Raw genomic sequence first — 8,971 nt, forward strand, 5'->3', positions numbered from 1 at the left:
ATCTCTTATCGTCCAAAGGATTTTGGCTATCATATTTATATTTTATAGTTATACTAATTATTTCACCACCACGTTCAACTGTTCTTAGAAAATAATCAATCGAAACAATCTGGGAACACTTTGTTCCTGGCATAAATGGTGCTACCTTTTACCATACCCCGGATGGTCACATTCAATCCCTCAACCTCATGCATCATCATCATCACGACGAAGTATCAACCTTCTGGTACCAGATAGGTCGCTTCTGCCGCCATGGCAGGATCCATCCTTCCAAACGGCAGGAGGTCTTCACCGAAAAAAAAAACTTTCAATTTAATTTGATACTAGAAATTAGATACACTCGCCCTGAAAGACCCATCTATCCATCCATCCGGCTCAGTCAGCCAGCCAGTCAGTCAGGAGGCAATTCATCCGCGTCGTCTTTCGCGGGGTCCCATCCGCGTCCGTCGTCCATCATTCAATCAAAACCCCATCTAACCTTACTCGCGCCGCAAGACACCACGTTGGTCGAGCTGACGATCAATTTAGTTCAGTGAAATTCTGCCTACCGGAGCGGCATCAATTGACCCGAGACAACTTCTGTGTGGAGGTCTCCACGGGATGGATGATGGGTGGATCCGTGTGCCCCCGAAAACGTTGAGGCCCATAAGCGAGCACGTTTCAGTTTCAGCTACCTATCTACCTGAACATTCTACAGTGATCGAGGATTAGAAGAGCCTCAATATATGTGCGGTAGGACACTCGCTTCCGAACGAACGACGACGGACCAATTAGTCGTGGCGTGGAGTCAGGAGTGGTCAAGAGCATAACGGAATGGCATGGATTAGGCTGGATAGCTGGATGAATGTGGCCGACGGCCACATTCGAGTGTAGTCGTGATAGCCACAGTCACCTGGGAAAAGCTAATCGATCTGGCAAGGCTGGCTCGGTGGATTGGTACACGCCCTTTTTGTAATTTCGCTGCCGCTACAGATGGTGGAAATCGTGATTGTTAAATAGATTTGAATGTTTTGTGGATACGTTCTTACTTGCTTATTTACATACTTACTTACTTACTTACTTTCTTACTTACTTACTTACTTAGTTACTGACTTACTTACTTACTTACTTACTTACTTACTTACTTACTTACTTACTTACTTACTTTCTTACTTACTTACTTACTTACTTACTTACTTACTTACTTACTTACTTACTTACTTACTTACTTACTTACTTACTTACTTACTTACTTACCTACTTATTTACTTGCTTACTTACTTACTTACTCACTTAATTACTTACTAACTTATTTACTTACTTAGTATCTTAGTTACATACTTGCTTACTTTTTACTTTTATACCTCAATTTCAGAGATATTTCCAGAGAAACTCCAAAGGAATTTCCGGAGTTTCCAGGGAAATTCCAGGGGAATTTTCAGGGGAATTTCCAGAGAAAGTTCCAGAGGAATTTCCAGAAAAATTCCAGAGGAAATTCCAAATAAATTCCAGAGGAATTTCCAGAGAAATTCCAGGGGAATTTCCAGAGAAATTCCAGGGGAATTTCCAGAGAAATTCCAGGGGAATTTCCAGAGAAATTCCAGGGGAATTTCCAGAGAAATTCCAGGGGAATTTCCAGAGAAATTCCAGGGGAATTTCCAGAGAAATTCCAAGGGAATTTTCAGAGAAATTCCAGGGGAATTTCCAGAGAAAATCCAGGGGAATTTCAAGAGAAGTTCCAGGGGAATTTCCAGGGGAATTTCCAGAGAAATTGAAATTCCAGGGGGATTTCCAGAGAAATTCCAGGGGAATTTCCAGAGAAATTCCAGGGGAATTTCCAGAGAAATTCCAGGGGAATTTCCAGAGAAATTCCAGGGGAATTTCCAGAGAAATTCCAGGGGAATTTCCAGAGAAATTCCAGGGGAATTTCCAGAGAAATTCCAGGGGAATTTCCAGAGAAATTCCAGGGGAATTTCCAGAGAAATTCCAGGGGAATTTCCAGAGAAATTCCAGGGGGATTTCCAGAGAAATTCCAGGGGAATTTCCAGAGAAATTCCAGGGGAATTTCCAGAGAAATTCCAGGGGAATTTCCAGAGAAATTCCAGGGGAATTTCCAGAGAAATTCCAGGGGAATTTCCAGAGAAATTCCAGGGGAATATCCAGAGAAATTCCAGGGGAATTTCCAGAGAAATTCCAGGGGAATTTCCAGAGAAATTCCAGGGGAATTTCCAGAGAAATTCCAGGGGAATTTCCAGAGAAATTCAAGGGAAATTTCCAGACAAATTCCAGGGGAATTTCCAGAGAAATTCCAGGGGAATTTCCAGAAAAATTCCAGGGGAATTTCCAGAGAAATTCCAGGGGAATTTCCAGAGAAATTCCAGGGGAATTTCCAGAGAAATTCCAGGGGAATTTCCAGAGAAATTCCAGGGGAATTTCCAGAGAAATTCCAGGGGAATTTCCAGAGAAATTCCAGGGGAATTTCCAGAGAAATTCCAGGGGAATTTCCAGAGAAATTCCAGGGGAATTTCCAGAGAAATTCCAGGGGAATTTCCAGAGAAATTCCAGGGGAATTTCCAGAGAAATTCCAGGGGAATTTCCAGAGAAATTCCAGGGGAATTTCCAGAGAAATTCCAGGGAAATTTCCAGAGAAATTCCAGGGAAATTTCCAGAGAAATTCCAGGGGAATTTCCAGAGAAATTCCAGGGGAATTTCCAGAGAAATTCCAGGGGAATTTCCAGAGAAATTCCAGGGGAATTTCCAGAGAAATTCCAGGGGAATTACCAGAGAAATTCCAGGGGAATTTCCAGAGGAATTCCAGGGGAATTTCCAGAGAAATTCCAGGGGAATTTCCAGAGAAATTCCAGGGGAATTTCCAGAGAAATTCCAGGGGAATTTCCAGAGAAATTCCAGGGGAATTTCCAGAGAAATTCCAGGGGAATTTCCAGAGAAATTCCAGGGGAATTTCCAGAGAAATTCCAGGGGAATTTCCAGAGAAATTCCAGGGGAATTTCCAGAGAAATTCCAGGGGAATTTCCAGAGAAATTCCAGGGGAATTTCCAGAGAAATTTCAGGGGAATTTCCAGAGAAATTTCAGGGGAATTTCCAGAGAAATTCCAGGGGAATTTCCAGAGAAATTCCAGGGGAATTTCCACAGAAATTCCAGGGGAATTTCCACAGAAATTCCAGGGGAATTTCCAGAGAAATTCCAGGGGAATTTTCAGAGAAATCCCAGGGGAATTTCCAGTAAAATTCCAGAGGAATTTACAAAGAAATTTCAGGGGAATTTCCTGAGAAATTCCAGGGGAATTTCCACAGAAATTCCAGGGGAATTTCCTGAGAAATTCCAGGGGAATTTCCAGAGAAACTCCAGGGGAATTTCCAGAGAAATTTCAGGGGAATTTCCAGAGAAATTTCAGGGGTATTTCAAGAGAAATTCCAGGGGAATTTCCAGAGAAATTCCAGGGGAATTTCCAGAGAAATTCCAGGGAAATTTCCACAGAAATTTTCTGGGGAATTTCCAGAGAAATTCCAGGGGAATTTCCAGAGAAATTCCAGGGGAATTTCCAGAGAAATTCCAGGGGAATTTCCATAGAAATTTCCAGAGAAATTCCAGGAGAATTTCCAGAGAAATTCCAGGGGAATTTCCAGAGAAATTCCAGGGGAATTTCCAGAGAAATCCCAGGGGAATTTCCAGAGAAATTCCAGGGGAATTTCCAGAGAAATTCCAGGGGAATTTCCAGAGAAATTCCAGGGGAATTTCCAGAGAAATTCCAGGGGAATTTCCAGAGAAATTCCAGGGGAATTTCCAGAGAAATTCCAGGGGAATTTCCAGAGAAATTCCAGGGGAATTTCCAGAGAAATTCCAGGGGAATTTCCAGAGAAATTCCAGGGGAATTTCCAGAGAAATTCAAGGGGAATTTCCAGAGAAATTCCAGGGGAATTTCCAGAGAAATTCCAGGGGAATTTCCAGAGAAATTCCAGGGGAATTTCCAGAGAAATTCCAGGGGAATTTCCAGAGAAATTCCAGGGGAATTTCCAGAGAAATTCCAGGGGAATTTCCAGAGAAATTCCAGGGGAATTTCAATAGAAATTCCAGGGGAATTTCAATAAAAATTCCAGGGGAATTTCCAGAGAAATTCCAGGGGAATTTCCAGAGAAATTCCAGGGGAATTTCCAGAGAAATTCCAGGGGAATTTCCAGAGAAATTCCAGGGGAATTTCCAGAGAAATTCCAGGGGAATTTCCAGAGAAATTCCAGGGGAATTTCCAGAGAAATTCCAGGGGAATTTCCAGAGAAATTCCAGGGGAATTTCCAGAGAAATTCCAGGGGAATTTCCAGAGAAATTCCAGGGGAATTTCCAGAGAAATTCCAGGGGAATTTCCAGAGAAATTCCAGAGGAATTTCCAGAGAAATTCCAGGGGAATTTCCAGAGAAATTCCTGGGGAATTTCCAGAGAAATTCCAGGGGAATTTCCAAAGAAATTCCTGGGGAATTTCCAGAGAAATTCCAGGGGAATTTCCAGAGAAATTCCAGGGGAATTTCCAGAGAAATTCCTGGGGAATTTCCAGAGAAATTCCTGGGGAATTTCCAGAGAAATTCCTGGGGAATTTCCAGAGAAATTCCAGGGGAATTTCCAGAGAAATTCCAGGGGAATTTCCAGAGAAATTCCAGGGGAATTTCCAGAGAAATTCCAGGGGAATTTCCAGAGAAATTCCAGGGGAATTTCCAGAGAAATTCCAGGGGAATTTCCAGAGAAATTCCAGGGGAATTTCCAGAGAAATTCCAGGGGAATTTCCAGAGAAATTCCAGGGGAATTTCCAGAGAAATTCCAGGGGAATTTCCAGAGAAATTCCAGGGGAATTTCCAGAGAAATTCCAGGGGAATTTCTAGAGAAATTCCAGGGGAATTTCCAGAGAAATTCCAGGGGAATTTCCAGAGAAATTCCAGGGGAATTTCCAGAGAAATTCCAGGGGAATTTCCAGAGAAATTCCAGGGAAATTTCCAGAGAAATTCCAGGGGAATTTCCAGAGAAATCCAGGGGAATTTCCAGAGAAATTCCAGGGGAATTTCGAGAGAAATTCCAGGGGAATTTCCAGAGAAATTCCCAAGGAATTTAGAGAAATTCCTGAGGAATTTCCAGAGAAATTCCTGAGGAATTTCCAGAGAAATTCCTGAAAAATTTCCAGAGAAATTCCTGAGGAATTTCCAGAGAAATTCCTGAGGAATTTCCAGAGAAATTCCTGAGGAATTTCCAGAGAAATTCCTGAGGAATTTCCAGAGAAATTCCTGAGGAATTTCCATAGAAATTCCAGAGGAATTTCCAGAGAAATTCCAGAGGAATTTTCAGAGAAATTCCAGAGGAATTTCCAGAGAAATTCCAGAGGATTTTCCAGAGATATTCCAGAGATATTCCAGAGGAATTTCCAAAGAAATTCCAGAAGTTCCAGAGAAATTTAATAGGAATTTCCAGAGAAATTCCAGAATATCCAAATAAATTTCAGGAGAATTTTCAAATGAATTTCAGGCGAATTTTCAGAAAAATTTCAGGAGAATTCCTAGAGAATTTATAGAGAATTTCCAGAGAAATTCCAGAGGAATTTTCAACAAAACTCCAGGAATTTTCTAAAAAATCCAGTGGAATTGCCGAAGAAATTCCAAGGGAATTTCCGAAGAATTTCCAAGGGGATTTCCGAAGACATTCCAGGATAATTTCCGGAGAAATTCCAGGAAAATTTTTGAAGAAATTCCAAGAGAATGTCCGAAGAAATTTCAGAAAATTTTCCGACGAAATAACAGAGGAATTTCCTACGAAAATCCAGGGGAATTTCCAACAAAACCCCAAGGTAATTTCCTACGAAAATCCAGGGGAATTTTCGATGAAATTCCAGGGCATTCATTTTTCATTTATTTAGTTAACATCAAATTCATGATAATACTGAATCAACAATTTGCCGCCATAATACTCGATTTGCAGCTGCAGCTCTCCAACGTCGGTCACGCCCAACACTCGCCAGATCACGCTCCACCTGGTCCGCCCATCGTGCTCTCTGCGCTCCACGCCTTCTTGTACCAACCGGATGGTTAGCAAACACCAACTTTGCAGGGTTGTTGTCCGGCATTCTTGCAACATGCCCTGCCCACCGTATCCTTCCGGCTTTGGCTACCTTCTGGATGCTGGGTTCGCCATAAAGTGCAGCGAGCTCGTGGTTCATCCTTCTCCGCCACACACCGTTCTCCTGCACGCCGCCGAAGATCGTCCTTAGCACCCGTCGCTCGAAAACTCCGAGTGCTTGCAGGTCCTCCTCGAGCATCGTCCACGTCTCGTGCCCGTAGAGAACCACCGGTCTTATTAACGTCTTGTACATGGTACATTTGGTGCGGGGGTGAATCTTTTTTGACCGCAGTTTCTTCTGGAGCCCATAATAGGCACGACTTCCACTGATGATGCGCCTTCGTATTTCACGGCTCACGTTATTGTCAGCCGTTAGCAAGGAACCGAGGTAGACGAATTCCTCCACCACCTCGAAAGTATCCCCGTCTATCGTAACATTACTGTCAAGGCTTGTCCTGTCTCGCTCAGTCCCACCTACCAGCATGTACTTTGTCTTAGCCGCATTCACCACCAGTCCGACCTTTGCTGCTTCACGTTTCAGGCGGGTGTACTGTTCTGCCACCGTTCCAAATGTCCTAGCAATAATATCCATGTCATCCGCAAAACATACAAATTGGCTGGATTTCGTGAAGATCGTACCCCGGCTGTTGAGCCCGGCTCGTCGCATAACACCTTCCAGGGCGATGTTGAATAGTAGGCAGGAAAGTCCATCACCTTGTCGTAGTCCCCGTCGAGATTCAAATGAACTGGATAGTTCACCCGAAATCCTTACGCTGTTCTGCACACCGTCCATCGTTGCTCTTATCAGTCTAGTCAGCTTCCCGGTAAAGCTGTTCTCGTCCATAATTTTCCATAGCTCTGTGCGGTCGATACTGTCGTATGCCGCTTTGAAGTCGATGAACAGGTGATGCGTTGGGACCTGGTATTCACGGCATTTCTGGAGGATTTGCCGTACGGTGAAGATCTGGTCCGTTGTCGACCGGCCGTCGATGAAACCGGCTTGGTAACTTCCCACGAACTCATTTACTTTGGGTGAAAGACGACGGAAGATGATCTGGGATAGCACTTTATAGGCGGCATTCAAAATGGTGATCGCTCGAAAGTTCTCACACATTAACTTGTCGCCTTTCTTGTGGATGGGACAGATTATCCCTTCCTTCCACTCCTCCGGTAGCTTGAAATTCCAGGGCAATCCCCGAAAAAAAATCTATGGGAATTTTCTGAGGAATACCAGAAGAATTTTCAGAGAAATTCCAGGGAATTTGCAGAGATATTTCAGTGGAATTTTCAGAGATACTTTAGTGGAATTTCCAGAGAAATTCCAGGGGAATTTCCAGGGTTATTTCTGAAGAAATTCCAGGGGAATTTCCATAGAAATTCTAGGAGAATTTCCAGGAAATTCAAGGGGAGTTTCCAGAGACATTCCATGTGAATTTTCAGAGAAATTCTAGAGGTATTTCCTGGGAAATGTCCAGATAAATTTCAGAGGAATTATAGTGAAGCATGAACTTGGAATAATACATGAGACTTTATAATACAAAACTTGAGTCGAAAATAAACTTTTATAGTGTTCCAGAACCTCCTTCTTGTGTTGCAATCATAGGTATTCGTCCATGGACGCAACACATTATTGACGTAATGATGTAGCTTGGAATCGTAAACCAACCGCCATTCCGTGCTGCAGAAGCATCGCCAAGCGATGTCACTCGACTCACCTTGTCGCTGTAGTTTGACATCGTCCTTGAGGGAAGACGAACGCTGTATACGCGGAAAATTCATTGCCGAACTCATGACCAAAAAGTCATGAAATCATTAATTTTACCACTTCATCGTATCATGACTACAAGTCATGATATCATGACCTAAATTATGGCTGTCATGATCAATTATAACCTTTTTCATGACCAGAAGTCGTGATTGCGAAAAGCGCCAAGCGAAGCTATTCATAAACGAAATATCGTGATGCTAAGTCATAAAACATCATAGGGCTGAGTCATGTATTTATAACTCCGAGTCATAAAATCATGAATAAAAACACCTGATTTTAATGCCACTAAACGTTACGCAATGCAAGCCTGTCAGTCATGTTTTAATCCTAATCCAAGCGTATCGTACGATCGGCGGTGGTTTTCGGTGAGAGATCTGAATGTTGTTTCTTCGCATTTTTTTCTGACTTTCAAGTGGAAATTTGGGCAGAAATTCTAAAAACACTTGCTTGTTCTTAATTTCAGAAGGGCTTGTGAAAACAGCCGTGTTGAAGCGATTTTTAGCAAGAGCAAGCGAAGGAGTAAGTCCCGAATTTATTATTTTCAAAGCCGTAAAATTAGAACTTTCCAGCAGAACTGAAGGTATTATATTTTTAAACAATGTTTCACTGATCCAAAATAGAGAATCATGCTTAAGTGTTCATGAATGAATTTTATTATTACAAAGTATATGCTTCATGATATCATTACCCTGTTTTCCGTTTTGGGTCAACGAAATAATAATAATAATAAATGACAAATCCTAGAATCATGAATCATGCTTTTTGATTTCTATACAAAGTTTATGGTTGCAGAGAGCATGTTTTATTATTGTACGTCTTTTCTTTCTTCAATAGAATATGGATCATAAGACAAATACTAGAACCATGCGTATGTCCTTATGATTCCATGACCATTTTTTTCTTTTTTTTCCTCCCAATTATTTTAAATGTGACGCTAACTTTGCGTTACGATAAAATGAGTCATGATATTATGACCTTTTCCTATGGTGTAGTTTCACAACATAATCAAACACCTTTTTCGCGAAATCATGACTGATTTTGCCAGTGCCAGTGCCAAACTGTTGTTATTACTCCTCGTACAGATGAGATCTTTGGTTTGATTTGATCTGCAA

The 8,971-nt window shown here is 42.0% G+C and overlaps 1 protein-coding gene across 1 annotated transcript in view; it reads left to right on the forward strand.

Annotated features, from left to right (window-relative positions):
* The window catches only part of LOC109402526 (transcription factor hamlet), a 368,179-nt gene that overhangs the window by 239,460 nt on the left and 119,748 nt on the right, over nucleotides 1-8,971 (forward strand). The gene's annotated exons all lie outside the window — the stretch shown is intronic.

This window comes from Aedes albopictus, chromosome 2, assembly GCF_035046485.1.
Source record: "Aedes albopictus strain Foshan chromosome 2, AalbF5, whole genome shotgun sequence".
Classification (NCBI taxonomy): domain Eukaryota; kingdom Metazoa; phylum Arthropoda; class Insecta; order Diptera; family Culicidae; genus Aedes; species Aedes albopictus.